Source organism: Vulpes vulpes, chromosome 3 (assembly GCF_048418805.1).
Source record: "Vulpes vulpes isolate BD-2025 chromosome 3, VulVul3, whole genome shotgun sequence".
Taxonomy (NCBI): Eukaryota; Metazoa; Chordata; class Mammalia; order Carnivora; family Canidae; genus Vulpes; species Vulpes vulpes.
In genome coordinates, this window is record NC_132782.1 from 140638147 (window position 1) to 140654858 (window position 16712).

At 42.3% G+C, this 16712-nt stretch overlaps 1 protein-coding gene across 44 annotated transcripts in view; it reads right to left on the bottom strand.

Annotated features, from left to right (window-relative positions):
• Positions 1-16712, bottom strand: part of ADGRL2 (adhesion G protein-coupled receptor L2) — a 619577-nt gene that overhangs the window by 180615 nt on the left and 422250 nt on the right. For 12 of the 44 annotated variants that reach the window (XM_072754784.1, XM_072754765.1, XM_072754777.1 and 9 more), the window contains exon 1: positions 7717-7849. The exons of 23 other annotated variants lie outside the window; for them this stretch is intronic. The gene's annotated coding sequence lies outside the window, so the exon portion shown is untranslated. Of the gene's footprint in view, positions 1-6680; positions 6843-7716; positions 7850-9126; positions 9270-16712 lie in introns of those variants that run through there. 9 more of the 44 variants (XM_072754772.1, XM_072754782.1, XM_072754770.1 and 6 more) reach the window with 8 other exon arrangements.

The following is a 16712-nucleotide window of genomic DNA, read 5'->3' on the forward strand; positions in this document are numbered from 1 at the left end:
AGCACATCTCATGATTCAAAGGTAGTAGTAAGTACCTTTGAGAACAAAACACAGATTAAGTCATATCTTTCTGAAAATCAGTTTAAAAACAGGTATTTTCATATTTATTTTACATTTATACTTACATTTGCTGTAATTTTTAGCCAATAACTGTCATGAATATGGATATATACAAGGAAACAATGTAAGTTCCATGCTTATATATGTACACCTGTATATAGGAGTTATTTGATCAAGAAAGGAGTTAAAGAGTATTACCTAATAACTGAAAAAGCAAAATTTTTCCTTTTGAGGAACTTCTCATGCATTTTTCACTTCTACAATGGCTAAAGATTTTATTATTCATCTAGAAAAAGATACAGGGTTGTATCCGGTTTTGTCCTAGCAAAATAGTAAGCCTCTGAACTATTCTAAGTCTAAAGTTAACCATCTTTTCAACTTCTTATATCTCTCATGACCAAGAACTAACAGTTCGCTTTTATCTTTTGTTCTACTATCAGATTTATTAAAAATCGAAACAAAAAATCCATACATTTTTGAAGTCACTTAATACATCTTAAACAGAATTAAGATTTGGTTATTATTTTAATATCTTAACTTCTGTTTAATCTGTCAGCTTCTTAATATTTCTATTTTTATAAAAATATTGAATCTATCCTTATAAAAGCCTCCCAAAGTTTTTTTCTCCTTTTTTTAGCTTTAAGTAGGCTTCTTTTAAGGCAACTAATTTCAATACTGATATTCAGAGATTAAGGTGTAATCCCTGTGTGTGAATTTTAATGTTTATAACGTACTCCTTACAGATTGGAAAAATCAATGACAAGACCAACAGGGGCCTTTTTTGCTCAGCATAGGTTTTCTTGTCAGGTAGTGATTAATGCTGTGCTCTGTAGAGGGAGACATTACATCCGGGCTAAAACAGACCTAAATTTTACCCTCAGGCAGAAATCTGATTTAAACATCTCTATTTAAAGTGACATTTGTCCTCCCTTTTCAACTGGTTTCCCCAGAAATTCCAGGAAGTTGACTTCATGACCTAAAAACAGCCGGGTGGCTGTGAGCAGCAGTTGTGCCTCTTCTTGCACTTCGGTAAATCTGGGTGCCAGAATGAATCAAGGTGGTAATAAAACAGGTGCCCAGCTATCCGCTATGATGAATCCCATGCCACCTTACTGCTACAAGAATTTAAGACTTAAAATTCCTTTATCATTCTAGAGTCAGTAGTAAAAATTCCTAAAATGTGTTTTCTGTTGCTGATAATAACCTAGCTACCCATACTGATGGGCTAGATTTCTTTTGATGCCTAAAACTACGTCTGCTATTTCACTACACTCCTCTGAAATATCAGCTGATAACAAATCCTAGAAATCCAGAAACTCAACGACAAAAAGCAAAATCTCTAAATCAAGTAAGAATATGCAAGTGGAAACAGTTGCTTGTACATAATGGAATAGCTTCCATAAAAACAAAAACGGAAAACAAAAAGAAAAAGTTCCCATAACAAAGGTCACAAAGTAAACAAGATATATGCATATTAAAACAGAGGCCAATATCCTTACACTGTGAAACATGGTAGCTTTTGATATTATTAAGCAATTTAGACATTGCTGGCAAGTTCCTACTAACCAAGGTAATCTAATTTCTGTTGCTTTTCAACGTAAATTGATTTTTTTTTTCTTTTAGCCGTTCTGGTAATTGAACAAATTTATACAACTGTGATGGGATTTTACTTACCACCACACAATGCATAAAATTCTCTATGAAGACAAACTATATTACTTCATAAAACTGCATTTTTGTTGTAATTAAACAAATTGTATTTAAACTTGCTCTCTGCTTCAAAGCAATCAATAGTATTTTGCTGTAAGCTGCACTTTACTTGCAGGTGTTAAGCGCTAGTTCCTTCACTCAATCTATCTTTTTAAGACAATTTTTATTGGCAATATATGGGAGGTTATTTTTTCCCAAGAAATTATTTTTTTAAAATTCATCACACAAAAATATTAGAAAGTATTTGCAAACTATTGCCTACAGTTAGTCCATCAGCTAAATGATGTAAAAAGATTTTTAAGTCTTTTGGTTGATTAAGACCTAGTATGACACAGAGGTCCACGTAAAAAAAAATGCCTACTTACATCAAAAGAGCAGTAAGAGATTTTCATTGTTTATAACATACACATAACAAAACCTATAAAGTCAAAATGCCACATTGACGTCCTGAATAAAATTTAGGAATTACAGACCTCCAGTTATATAGTTTCTCCTCTAAAAGTTATTCACACGTAGGTCAAGAAAAATGTCATCATTTTAGGACTCTAATTCCCTAATTCCAATCGTTAGCTATCTCTATGTTAAACAACCCATTTCTTAAGCATTTTTCTGAAAGCATCAAAAAAAAAAAAAAAAAATCACTACTTGACCAATCTTGAGTAGCAGAAAGATTTCAGAGAACAGTCTCAATTTTTCTGATAACATCAAGTCTAATTACAGTAATCGGGGTGATTAAATACTTTTCAACCTTTCAACCTTCAATCAAGAATTATTTGAAGAGATGAATATTTAGGTGGGGCTATAGACTAATTAGTGTTATGTAAGAGAGAAGTTAAAGCTATGATTTTAATCTATCTTTAAAATAGAAATGTTTTAATCTTTCTTGAAAATAGTTCCAAAGCAGTTATCTATTTACGTAACATGAACTAATATTTAAACAAATTACCTTAGGAACTGATCTGACCAAAAAACATAAACAGGAATTCAAGGCCTTTTCAGGTCTAGGAGCTAAAGTTGCTATTTTTAACACTTGATCAAAACCATCAATTTGCCAAACTGTTTATGTATTTTTGCAAATAACTTTATGAACCTTTCTTCATAATCATGTACTTTATTTCTAAAATTTACCAGTTTGAAAAGAATTCCACTTTAATTTTACATGTATATTTTCCACAGAAAAGCAGACAGATGTCAAATGTCTACCTCTCCTTCAAAAGTCAAAATCAGATACGGTGAACATGGAAGAGGCAAAGTGTATAGTCTTTGAGGAGCCTCTTTGTAAAAATAGCAATTCTGAAATCTTTAATCGCTGAATTCTTCCCAATTTCGAAAACTGTATTTCATTCTTAATCTAAATACAGCTAATCTGTGCCCCTAAATATCAGCAATTGGGCTAGTAGTATGGATTCTTATTAAAATGAGAACAGATTTCTCTCAGGTAGGTACAGTGTGTGTAGCCCATATCTAAATTGTAATGCTCTCTTCATCCCATACTACATCTGTCAATAAACTAAGTGTGATTTCAGTATTTATTCGCAAAAGTTAGGTCAAATAAATATTTTGATAGAAAAGACAGCAATAACATTTTATTACTAAGGTGTACAGATTTCCAGTTACCTCTTGACCTTCCCAACTTCTCAATCTTAGCTCACATATTCCTATATTACTTAAGACATTAAAATATTGTTTTAGATTTTTTAATAAAACACAGAAAGCTTCAATAATGATCAAATAAAGACCTAACCTTAAGTAAACCTCAATTTTAGAGCTCTCCTCTTGCTTATTTTTAAGAAAGGAAACGCCCAGAAGCTTGGTGTTAACGTTTCTGCTGATTGTGAAAATTGCAGCAATAAAAACTCCAACTGCTTGTCTTAAATTAAGACTTGTACTACTACTCCATGTGAGATCTGTATATTTAATATTAGTTTTTATAACATGTGGAAGTTTTGTTGTCTGCTTTGATGTTAGTCCATTAATAACGCGGAGTCAGATGCCTGAAAAAATCATATTTATTTGAAATTCTCAAGTCCAAACCAGAAGTAATTGGTTTGTTCTACCCCATATGACTTAATATTCTGATTTCTACCAACTACCTGCTCCCAGAGCTATCTGCATTTCTAAATTCATTTTCTGTTGCCAACACATAGTAACCCACAATGATTGAAAATGGCAGCTGAAGTGCTTCTACAACACATTAATTTTTCTCTAAGTAGTCCAATTTTGTCATTGAAATGTTGAAAAATCTTTTCACTGCATTTTACACCTTCAGAGATTGGCTGAATTCAGGATCACCATCACATAAAATGAAGAGCAATGTTGTCAAGATAATTTTTAGATTATCACTAATAGCTCTAAAGGATAATGTTTTCTTTATAGCACTCCGCATTCAAAGCAGACTAGTTAACAGCAACTTAAGTGCAATAATGGCAATTACATCAATATGGACATTTTTACCTCAAAAGTACTTCTTAGACAACTGAAGGGACCAGATACATAAACTATCACAAAATGATTTCAAGAGAATGATATACAATTTGAATGCCACTAAAAAAAATAAAAAATAAAAAAAAAAAAAAAAAAAACTTATCTAAATCTGAATAAAGTATCTTATTAAACTAAAAACTAAAAATGTTAGGCAACTGATGTAATGATAACTTTCCCTCCAAAAGTGTTGGTTACAGTTAATTTTCAGTATTAGAATAAAAACAAGCAGTTCCGAACTTTAAAGAAAAAAAAATCCTTCTCCAATGAGAGAGTATAAATTCACGTTCAAAATCAACTAACCATCCAAGGTAAAACTATGGAAAATATGGGCTTCAAAACCTTTTCTGAGGTTCATTTTTATCTTAAAACTAAGCTTTAGGAACTCTTAAGCTAAATAAATAAAACCAACACTTCCCTAGAAGTTGATGAACAAAGTTCTCCCTTGACCCATCTGCTTGCCATAAAAATGACCCAAATGACCCAAGTACTTGTCCTTGTTTCTTCACTCATGGATATTGATTTAAGAAATTCAAAGAACGTATCTCTCTGCAAATGTAAAAAAAAAAAAAAAAAAAAAAAAAAAGATTAACAAATATGCTATACATCTGAGGAAAAATAAACCAACTGTAAGGTGAATTCTCCAGATTACAGCGTTTGATAAAATAGAAAACTTTTGAGACAAAACAGCAAATATGCAAAAAGAATCACTACTAACTAGAATGCACAAATAACCTATCACCTAGAACTCTTTTTCAAATTTACACTTGCACAAGTTGCATTAACAAGTTCATGCTGAGTTTTTAATATTCAAACCCTCCATTGATTTTCCCCTTTAATTTAGCAAGTGTATTAAAAATAAGTTTCCTCGGTGTAAGAATGAGTATCTCTTCATCACAAGATTTCTATTGTTTTATAGACTAATTAAAAGGCTTTCTTTCCCATTTTACTAATATAACAAAGTGTAGGCCCTAGGAAAGTATTAAGTTAGAAGGAAAAGCTTTCTCACTCTCTTCCACTGAAGGGACCCCAAAAGGCAGGCAACAGTGACTATCATAAAATAAAAGGTCACCCTTTTTCTAGGAACAAACCATTTATCAATAGAAAATAATCGTCTTGCCATTTGCAAGGGGCTCCACAGCAAGAGACAATGTTTTTCGCTCACATAATTACAAAACAGTGAAAGTTCAGAAACACAGCCTGAATCCACCTCCCCATTTCTACCCTTTACAATTCTCATTGCCCTTTGGGCCTCTGCTTGGAAGCAAATGGGAGACAGGCTGAAGTTTTCTCAATTGAGCTGAAGCTAAGAAACCTTTGATATGCTAATAGTCCCCTTCAAACGGTAAGAATTCACACTTGCATTAATTCAAACAATTTGTGCAGAATGATGTGAAATGGCACCTCTTTTAGAGGCAAGCAACAAAAGGAGAGATTCGGAATGTCTGAAGGAACTAAACAACAGAACATTTGTTCTGCAGTCTTCTCTCTATCACGCATAAATTTCCTGGAGGGTGGAGGGAGGGACAACAAAAAGTTCCAGGGCACACCTGAACAGAAGCAGACTCTTCACACGTAGGGTTTTGCAAAGGTTCTAAACCTGCTAAATCGAGTGACAAAGTCACCTTTGACTTAGGTCAAGAGTCAGAAGGACTCGGAATGCTGCTAAAGGCGCTGACACACAGCACCCAAGGTTTTTGGGCGGTGGATCCCGTGGCACCCTCCCCTGAGTGCCCATCTTTTAAGGTCGGCCCAAGATCAAACTTGCTTTACGAAGAGACACCCCAACAGGCAGGTATTCACCAAACGGATGTGACTTTTCTTCCTTGTGCAACTCGAGTTGAGCCAAGAGCAAACTCGCTGGGGCCCGTTCCAGACACACACAGTGACAGGGAAATGAATGAAGCCACAGCGTCGGGTAAACGTGCGCCTCTGGACGGGGGGAGCCCTTGCAGGTCGTCCTGCAGCGGCTGCAGCAGACACCGTAAGACCGGGGCGGGGGCGGGGAGCGGCGGGGAGCGCGGGGAGCGGCGGGGAGCGGCGGGGAGCGCGGGGAGCTGCGGGCCCCCGAGCCCGGCCTTTGTAACGGGAACCATATGGTCGGTGGCTGCGGCTCCGCGCTCCCAGGCTGCCTGGAGGAGCTGCTAAGCAGCCTGACACCTCTCAAGAAACAGGAGGAAAACATTTCCTCGGTCTGAATCCGAGACAACACCGTGTTTGCATCAGGAAGAGCGGAATGAGAGAGCCCGGGAAGGGGGGAAAAGAGGAGAAGGAGGGGGGGGGGAGGGGGGAGGGGGAGGAGGAGTCCGCAGAAGACCAGCGAAGAAGACGGACCGCACGACCTGTCCCTCCAACGATGCTTTAAGAGGATGGAAGGAACCGAGCATCAAAAAAATAATAAATTTAAAAAATAAAAATAAAGAACATACGTTCCTGAGCCTCCGGAGCAGCGACACTTTGTGCACAAAGTACAGCCCGCAGCGCTTCCCCCAGCCCCAGCCCCAGCCCCGTGGTCCGACGCAAGGAGCAAACTTTCCGGACCCCAAGCGAGGGAGCCCTGCAGGCGCGCACCCCGCGGCTCGGTCCCCGCCGGAGGGTCGGGGCGCCCCAGCCAATCACGGAGCCCACGCTCGGCGGGCCCGGGGGGTGGGGACCGGGAGGGGACGGGGTGGGGATGGGGGCGCCCCTCTCCCCGCGCCCCTCCCACGCCTCCCCCCGCAGCCCCCCCCACGCACCCCCCGGTGCATCCGCGCCCGGCACCCCCATCCGACACACCGGGCTCCCCGAGGGCCCCAGCCCCGCAGCCGCCCCAGGAGCCCACGGCCGGGAACTTGTCCCGCAGGCCCAGCGCGGCCCGCTGCTGCCCTCTCACTGCGGGTCCGGGAGTCTCTGCGCCCCCCCGCCCCGCCCCGCGGGGCCCCCCTAATCGTTGCCAGCCCCCGCGCCGGCCTGGCCACATCTGGCTGCGCTTTGCTGTCATCCTCGCCTCCCCACACCACCGACCCTCCGACCGGAGGAAACCAGGGCCCGCAACAACCCCCCCGCCCCCCGGAGCTGGCGCCCGGCCTCCCCGCTCCACTCACAGCCCGGGACGGGTCTGCGGCCGGGGCGCGGGGGCGCGGGGGCGGGGGCGCGGGCTCCGCACCCCGAGGGCCCCTCCCGGGACGGGCTGCAGAAAGGGCGAGCGGCCCCCCCGACCCGGGCTTCCCGAAACCCCAAAGGCAGAGCCCACGGTCAGTCCCCCACGCCCCCCGCACGCAGCGCCCCGAGCACAGGCAGGGCCGGCGGCTGGACGGGGCCGGCGGGAGGCGCGCGGGGCCCGGGGCGCACCGGCAGCCGAGCCCCGGCGGCTGGGCCCGCGGCGCCCCCGCACCCCCAGCGGCCACCCCCGGGCGGGAGGCGCGGCGCAAACAGGTCCCCGGGGCCCGGCACGGAGGCGGCCAGGTTCGCTCCCGCGGCTCTTACCTCGGTCTGCGAGCGCGCCCCGGGGGCGGGCCGAGCGCGCGGGGGCCGCGCGGGGCGAGGAGCGCGGGGCAGCGGCGACCCCGGCCGGGGAGGGCCGAGGCCGGCCGCGCGGTGCGCACGGGAGGCGGCGCCGCGGCTCGCCGGCCGGACACGGCGCGTCCTCCTGCTCGGCCGCCGCCGCCGCCGCCTCCTGCAGCCACGCAGCCAGCGCCGGGCGGCTCCGGGGCTTAGGTCAGCATCGTCCCGCCGGGTCCCGCACGCCGCTCGGCGCCCGGGCTCCTGGACGCGCGCAGCCCCGGACCGCTCGCTCCCCGAGAAGAAAGCAAAAAAAAAGAAAAAGAAAAAAAATTGGGAATCAGAGTGCAAGGGGTGGCGGAGGTTTTTTTTTAAAAAAAAAAAAAGCAGCAGCGGCGGCAGCGGCGGCCCGGCAGAGCGCGCAGACTTGGGGAGTCCCCTCGGAGCGGCCGCCGCGGGCGGGGCGGGCAGACGCCGGCGGCGCGAGGCCAACCCCGTCCGGCCGGGGAGCGACTCAGCCCGCGGTCCGCGCCGACCCTGCGGCCTCGGGGCGCGCGGCGGCGGCGGCGGCGGCGGCGGCCGGTCCTCGCATGTCGGGGCTCCGGGCTCCGGGCTCCGGGCGCCGGGCCGGGGAGGCAGGGCGTGCACGGAAGAGCCCCGCCACGCACGGCCGCGGACGGAGCGGCCCCCACGGCCCCGCGGAATCCTCGGGCAGGCTCCCGCTCGCGCGCCGGCACCTCCGCGAGTGTGTGTGCGAGCCCGAGAGGGAGAGGGAGAGGGAGAGGGAGCGAGAGGGAGAGCGAGAGGGAGCCGGGGCAGCGCGAAGTCCTGACACGGACTCTCGGCGAGGTCTGAACTGGAGTCACCTCCAGCCGCCGCCGCCGCCGCCGCCGCCGCCTCCCCACTCCCCCGCCCCCCCCCGCCCCGAGTCCGACTCATCCTGCAAACATATTCGCGTGCACGGCGGCGAAGGACACATCTCCTTCTCCCTCCCGGTTTTTGGGGTGTTTTTTTTTTTCTTTTTTTTTTTTTTTCCCCGGCGACGGGAGCTCCGGCAAAGTCAGAAAGAAAGACCCTCCAGGCAGCCAAGTCCAAAACGTGGAGCAGACCGTCCCCACGGTCCTCGGCGCCCCAGGGCCACGGGCCGCGGCACCCGAGCGGCGGCGGCGGCACTTACGGGCTCCCGCGTCCGAGCAGCCGAGCAGCCGCCCGAGGTCGGGGCGGCTGCAGGGCGGTCCGGGCTGCGGCGGCGGCGGCGGCGGGGGGGCGCTCGGCCCCGGGACGCGCCCCGGAGGCGGCCTGCGGCGGCGGGCGCCCCTCCCCCCGCCCCCCTCCCCGCGGGGCCCCGGGGCCCGGCCTCCCCGCCCCCCGCGCCCCGCGCCCCGCTGCACTCACTGCGCGCCCGCCGCTCCGCGCGCTCCCCGTGCTGTCCGCGCACACACGCACTTTAAAGAACATTTATTTTATTTCTGGAGCGGGGTGCGGGGTGCGGGGTGCCGGGGGGGGGCGCCCTCCCCGCTCCTCCGCGCTCCCTCCGCGCCCCGGGACCGGCGCCCGCGCTGCGTCCGGGACCCGCCCGGTCTCCAGGTTTTCTCTTTCCTCCGCGCCGCGAGCCCGGGGACTCGAAACTTTTGGTGCGCGCAGCCCCTTTGTGTGCGGCCCCGGCGGCGAGCAGGGGGCCCGGGGGGCGGGGGGGGGCGAGCCGGGGGCGCTCGGGCCCCGCGCCCGGGATGCCCGACCCTGCCCGCGCGCCCCGTCCCCGCAGTCACGGCTTAAAAAAGCAAAAAAAGAAAATTGCGGCGACTCCGGCTTTGTAGTTCCAGGGACCTCGCCAAACTTTGACTTTATCGACTCTTGTTTCGCAAGAGCGTTTCTGTTTGTTTTTTTGATTAAACCCAGGAGGGTGAGCAGGGGAAGGGAGGAGACTGCGAGGCTCCCCGCTCGCACGCGCCTCCGTCGTGCTGTTGGGTCGGTTTCCCTCGTTTCCTTGCATTGAAAGCGCTTTTGCTCCGGTCCGGTGGCCGCGCTGCCCGGGCACCTCCCTGCGGGTCGTGTCCGCGCCGGGTGCACCCGGGCTGGGGGGAGCAGACGGCACCGGGCACGTCCCGCTGGAAGCCTGTTTTACAGCCAGCTTCGGTGCCCTCTGCAAACGAGGAGGATCAGAAGTGCAGACGTGCATGCGTGCATATCTGTCTATCTGTGTGCAGAATATAAGCTGCAAGTCACTAAGTTTTTAGGTGTGTTTCTCAATCGCTGATGCTGCTCCTGAAGGCAGCCCTCAGTTAAAGAACCCTGGATGCGTTGGTATTCGGGGAAAACCGATTCATCAAGATTTAAAACCTCTAGAAAATGAGATGAAACTTGAGCCTCTCTTCTGCTTCCAGAAACTGTGTGCTCTTTGTTGCTGCGGGTGTGTGGTAGTCCTCATACTTCAGGATTCATTTCAGACAACAGTGTCATTAAAATGTCAGCAGCAGATTGTTCAAAAGACTTGAAGACTCTAAATGCCTAATCAGGATTTTGTCACAAAGCCAGATATGTGTGATAATATGATGCCCATAATACATAATAATGTAATACCCAGCTATTGGTCAGGTTTGTTCTCAACTTGTAGAAAGATCATATGTGAAGAGTACCCGTGTGCAAATAACGGAAACGTACTCTCTCTTTTTTTTTTTTTTTTTGGTCATTTTACTTCTCAAAACGAGAATCCTTGATGAGCAAATTTCTGTCCACCTAACGTATTGCTGTTTTAATATTCTCGCCATTCCAAAAGATAAGAGGAGCCACTCAGAGCATTTCTGCTTTAAACTACATAAACACTCCCATTTGGAATTTCTTAGATAACATAATTCAAATATTATCGATGTGGGACACAAGCTAGTCTGGGGGAAAAAAAAAAAACTCTCATGCAGAGCTGGTGTGCAACCTTACTGTGTATCTAAAGTTTCTAAATATGTCAGAATTACACATACAACAGGTCTACCTGGGAAAATTAAATCAGCCTACGTTAGTTGAAAAGAAGCAACATTATAATACTCTCAGATCTCAGAGGTCATTTATATCATAGTCTCTTCTGGAATTAAAAATTGTTTCATTCAAGATTATAAGCCAAAATATGTCAAGCTAATAATAATCTACATTTACCGTAGATTTTAGCCCTTTCTTTTGTTCATCTTTGAAGGTTTCTCACTCATCTGGGGCAAGAAGCCCCAATGAGTGCATAGATCAGTCTAATCCTATTTTCTTTTGGGAGGCAAAACCTGGGCTGAAGTTTTTATTTAGTGAGCTTAGTAAGTAATCAATAGAAATTTTTGACTGAATTAAGCAGGCCATATGTTGGCTCATTTACTTATTTATTTAACTCTCTCAGAAAGAATCTCTGGAAGAACCCACTGCCTACATTTCATAGGTCTGACATTCTTTGATGCTCAGGACCTAAGTGAGTCACTCTCCATGTTCCTGAAAAGACTATATCACAAAAAAAAAAAAAAAAAAAAAAAAAGGAGGATGCATGGAGGGGGGGATGAAGTTGTCAGAAGTGGGTTAAAACTATAGGGGGTGGAAAATGCGTCAAACAAGTTTTTAATTTTAATTCAATAGGATGTGTATTTTATAGAATTCAAAGGGTTCAACACGTTTCTCCTAAGAATATAATAAGCTTGCTGTGTTTTTAAAATTACAGCCAAATGTATTCCTTCTCTAGGATGTTTTAAACATTAAAGAATTTTTAATTCTTCCCTTGCACTTTACCCATAATAGTATCCACAAAGAAGAATTGAAAAAGAGCTTTTAATTGCATCGATATATTCAAGATTAAGCTGTTAGCCGCAAACCTGCCATTACAAAGGAACCCTTAAATGACACACACACATCCAGAAAACATAATTTGCCTGACACTTCATGACAATTCAAAACATAATTTATAACAATACAGGTGTTATGGTAGGGAAAAAAATGAAATGAGAAGCTTAATAATGTCTGCAGATGTTAGCAAGTTAAGGGGAGTTGGAGCATATTATGCATTCCCTAAAATCCAATCAATTTAACTACTCAATCTGTATTATTATTTAAGTAATGGCAAAATTATTGACTTATTCATAATACTTGCTAATTGTTTTTAAAAATAAATTCTGCAAAGGACAAAGGAAACACCCATTTCCATTTGTTTTATGTTAAATCAACATCTAACCACTCATGGTGATTTCATTCAAAGAAAACAGAAGGAACTCGTTAGCTTATGTGGTTAGAGAGATTGATGGGCTTCAAACATTTTAACCATATATGTTTTTTTTCCAACTGTAGAAACTCATGTTTTTAATTTAAGCAACTTTAAGAAGCTAAAGATTATTTTATTCTATGGGTTCACATATTTCTGATACAGGAAATCATGCTAATTTTTGAAGCTATTACCATCCACGCACCTTTGTTTAAAGGAGAGTGATGAGGTACTTGTCAAAATACAAGTATGAGTAACAATAGTTTGGGTCCCAAATTAAAGAATCTGATGAAGTAGGAAAGTGGGCATTAAAACATCATGAGCAGTACAAACTAGTAGAACACAGCAAGTAACTTCTTCACTGCCTCATTCTGGCAAACTTGGATATACATGGAGGTGGGCTGGGGTGGAGTGGGGAGACTGGGGACTTGATACTGGGCCAAAAATCCTACGTTTGAGCTATGCAGCTGTAGAGAACTATTCATGAGAGTAGGCCGTATTCACGGCCTATCATAGGCAAAAGCATATGATAAGAGAAATGCGAGTTCTAAGGTAAAACAAACAAGTAAACAAATAACAGGTGAAACTGATCTGGTCTCTAATACAGGAGCAGAAATAAAATCAGCTAGATCTCACCCTGAAGTTAACCAGTTCCCATTGCTTCATCATTACTCTTCAGTGATGCTTAGTGCTGAAACTAGCTTTCCCTACTCTAGAAAATAACTAGTTGAAAGCCCCAGAGCAGATCAAAGCAATGTGTGAATACTAAACTTAACTAGAACTGGTTGAAAGTTGCTAGCTTTGTTTTTTTCATTTTAGTGTGGCCATGCATGTAGGCTGAAAAGAAATCAAAACTCACTTTCCATGAGAACGGAAACATATGAAAGCATTTGGCAACGCCAATAAGTTTAACTATACTCCCGGCGCTCTTCAGGCTGAGTAAATCTTTACCCAGGAAAGCCAAACTCTATCCAAAACGTAGAGATGCGGTCTCCAAAAGTAATGACATTTAAACTACAGTATACATGTGATTATGGTGACCAGCGCCTAATGATACTACTTAGAAGTATATAATCACATGTATTACTATATACCTATCATTTTATAATTAATACTTTTAAAAAATAAATCCGCCAATACAACTGGTAGCATGACTGTGCAGAGTGTTTATATGTATAATCATATATAAATAACCATATATAAAATGTTATAAAAACGTTAAACCATTCCCATTATGATACTCAAAAGTAAGCATATTAAAAGAAGACGTCCTACGTAATCGTTGTTCCACTGACTCTTACACAACTCTTAGTCTTTCTTTCCCATAGATTGTTCCCATGACTCTGGTTAATCTCTGCACTTGGAGGATTTTCTGTAACTGGGTCTTATAGATCTTCTTCTATCAATGTTTCTGTCTAACCATGAAGTGTAACTGTAATAACACTAATTTTATACAAAGGTGTCTAACTTCTTATAATAATTACTTTGTTCGTGGTACTCACAACCAAATATTCTATTAAAGTCCGTAGTTTAAAAATAGATCTCCCCATCCCTTTTTAATATATGCAGAAAACCTCTATCAACAATAGAGATGAAATTTCTTTGATTTTTTAAAAATATTGAGGTTAAACTAAAAATAACCTAAATCACAACTCTTTGTTTTAACTATAAAACATTTAAATGGGCAATTCTTGGTAAAGCAAACATGCATGGCTTGGGTGGAACAAAAGCAAGGCAGCAGTTAATAGTACAGGCGACTCCACTCTCTTGGATCTAAACCCTCAAAGATAAGCAAATAGCAATTTCACAGAAGTAAAAATTGAAGTTTTTGTGTCTCTGAGAATGACTTTGATTATTCATGTCATAGTTCATTGTAGCACAGCAAACTTGCAAAAGGCTTTTAAGAGTCAGAAAACAAACTCAAAAATGCCTCTTGCATCTTAGAAAGTGAGTCAAAGATACAATTATGTAACACTGCAAATAGTTTCATATTAGATAACATTATAATTCTCTTAATGATAAGCATAATATAATAATAATTGTACTATGATATCAGTATTTTTCAACTAAAAATTATTTTGTTGTAGTTGTTTGAAAATATTATATAGTGTAAAATTGTATAACATAAGATGTTTGACTTTAACTTTGGTTGATCCTTCTGATGGTATAAACTACCTCTTTCCAACATTTTTCATTATTTTGTTCTCTAATATGATAGTTATTTTTTAACTCTGGTTACCTGCCTTATTTTTTTAAGATTTTATTTGCTTGTTTGTTTGTTTGTTTATTCATAAGAGACACACAGAGAGAGGCAGAGACACAGGCAGAGGGAGAAGCATGCTCCATGCAGGGAGCCCGATGTGGGACTAGATCCCAGGGCTCCTGGATCACACCCTGAGCCAAAGGCAGACGCTCTCCACTGAGCCACCCAGGTGTCCCGCTGCCTTATTATTTAAAGGCCTTTCTTTGTTGTGTATATTTCAGTAACCAGAAATTTGTCTGAGCATGTGGAAAATAGAATAGTAATTTGCAAAGATTTTTCTTCTAAGCCTAGCTCTCATCATAGTTTCTTGATAAGATAATAGAATGTTGCCATCTCTATTTTCAAGAATAATTTAAATCTTTATAATTAAGTTACAACCTATTGCAGCTCATTACAGTGCATTCTTAAGGTCACTATGAAATCAATCACTTAGGACCTAGACCAAACAATGATGTAATAGGCATATGTTTTTTGATAAGTAAAAGTACATTAGAAGAGAATTCGTTTTCTTTAAAATAAGCATCCAAATTTAGAATCATGCTAAAATGTCATTTATATCTCAAAGGAATACTGAAATGATTTGGAAATGATAAGGTTTTGTGGAGCTATATTCAATGAAAACAATTTTGTTTTAGGTTGAAAAATAAAAACACATAACCTCTCCAGCTATTCTAACATTAAAAAAGAAGTTGCTGGAACTATCACCTGGACAATATATTCTTCGAATGGTTCTGTTTCAGTGTTGGAGTTGTGTTGCACTGAACCATCCACCCTCTTATCCAACTGTCCTGGTTACCAAAATCACATATCTACAAATAACTCTGTTAGTGCATTAAAAGAGTGCCCCCCTTCATTATGGGAAAGTAATTTATGACACCAATTTAATTAGAACTATGTCCTTACTACCTGAATTAATGACCCAAATTCAAAACACATATATTTCATTGTTCAGACAATGTGGAATACACTACAAGAAAAACTAATTTCCTGTTTATTATCTAATGATAATTGAAACACAATAATTCATTATGATACTGGGATACTGCTATATATGAAGTAGCATGTCTCAAAGACATAGATCATGGAAATAACATGAAAAAAATACTTAAAACTTGTTCAAATAAATTTAGAGAAAAGTTGAATAAGAGTGCCGCTATAAAATGTGAATGTTTGAAATAGTCAAGAACATAAACTATTTTTAAATAATATGGATTCCCCAGAAGACAATCATTTATCACTCAAAAAAAAAAAAAAAAAAAACTATGGGTAATCAAATAAGGAATCTGAAAAATAATAAAAACAATGAATTTTGACAATTCATATAATTACTCAATATTTACTCTCTCTCCAATGCCCTATTGCAAAGGGATTTAAGATATGATATATATAAATCAAGATAGTTTATGCAGGTGTAGATTTGAGATGATAATGCTAGCCTGTTTGCTTATAATGAATATTTCTATATAAGGAGGAAATCATGTGATGTCAAAAATAGATACAGATTGAATATTTAGAAAACTCCCTTTAACTACTTCGGTAAGTTTATAGCTTATCAAAATTTGGAGGTAAAATATTACACCTTATAACTAAGGGAAGTCTATCCTTGCCTCAATTTTCCAGTTAATGAAAGAAGTGTTTAAATACTCTATAGTTAGATTATTAACTTCTACAAAACTGAAACAGATGTGTGTCTTAGTATGCCATTAAATTTATGATTTACATAGAACCCTTACATAGAGCTGAGCAGAGGCCAATGATTCTAATTTGCTCTAGATTTACAATAACCTGATCTGGGTTTTGTAAGTATTGAAACACTTTAAACAAAATTAGAAAGCAGTTGTGCTTTATGTGATTAAAGATGCAATTCTCTTTGGAGTAATGAGAAAAGTTAGAACATGTTTCTTTCTTTATGGATGTTTCTATTATAAACATGAGTGCTATACATTATATATTTTTGTTACTATGATTTCCTTGTTTTTAATTATAAAATAAACCAATTGAATTTCATTGGAGTCTCAAATTGAAACTATGCCAAAATTTAGCTGAAGAATGTGTACTGAGCTTCATAAAAAATCCTTAAAAATTTTTCCCAGGGTCTTAAGATCTTGTTATACAAATACAAGTTCACCGTAATTTTCTAGAGCAAAGCATCTTTCTGATTAAGACCTGTGCAGCAAAAGGGCATAAGTGCTAAATACATTATAAGCCCTAGAAAATGACATACATAACATTGTTCGGGATTAATGATTCATGTGAATTACATATAGAAAAACATCTATTCTCTCTCATTACGCAGATTATAACATTTACAGCACTATTATTTAAACCTTCTTCTACTTTGCTTGGTGAATTATAAACCATCAGCTCCTAAAAATCAAATCTATAAAACACTTGATTTTAAACACTGTGAATACTGTTTCCTTAAACGTCAGTCAGAAATGTTGATATCAATATCCTTGTAAGCATCTGTGTATATATTTATGTATATAGAAAATAAGT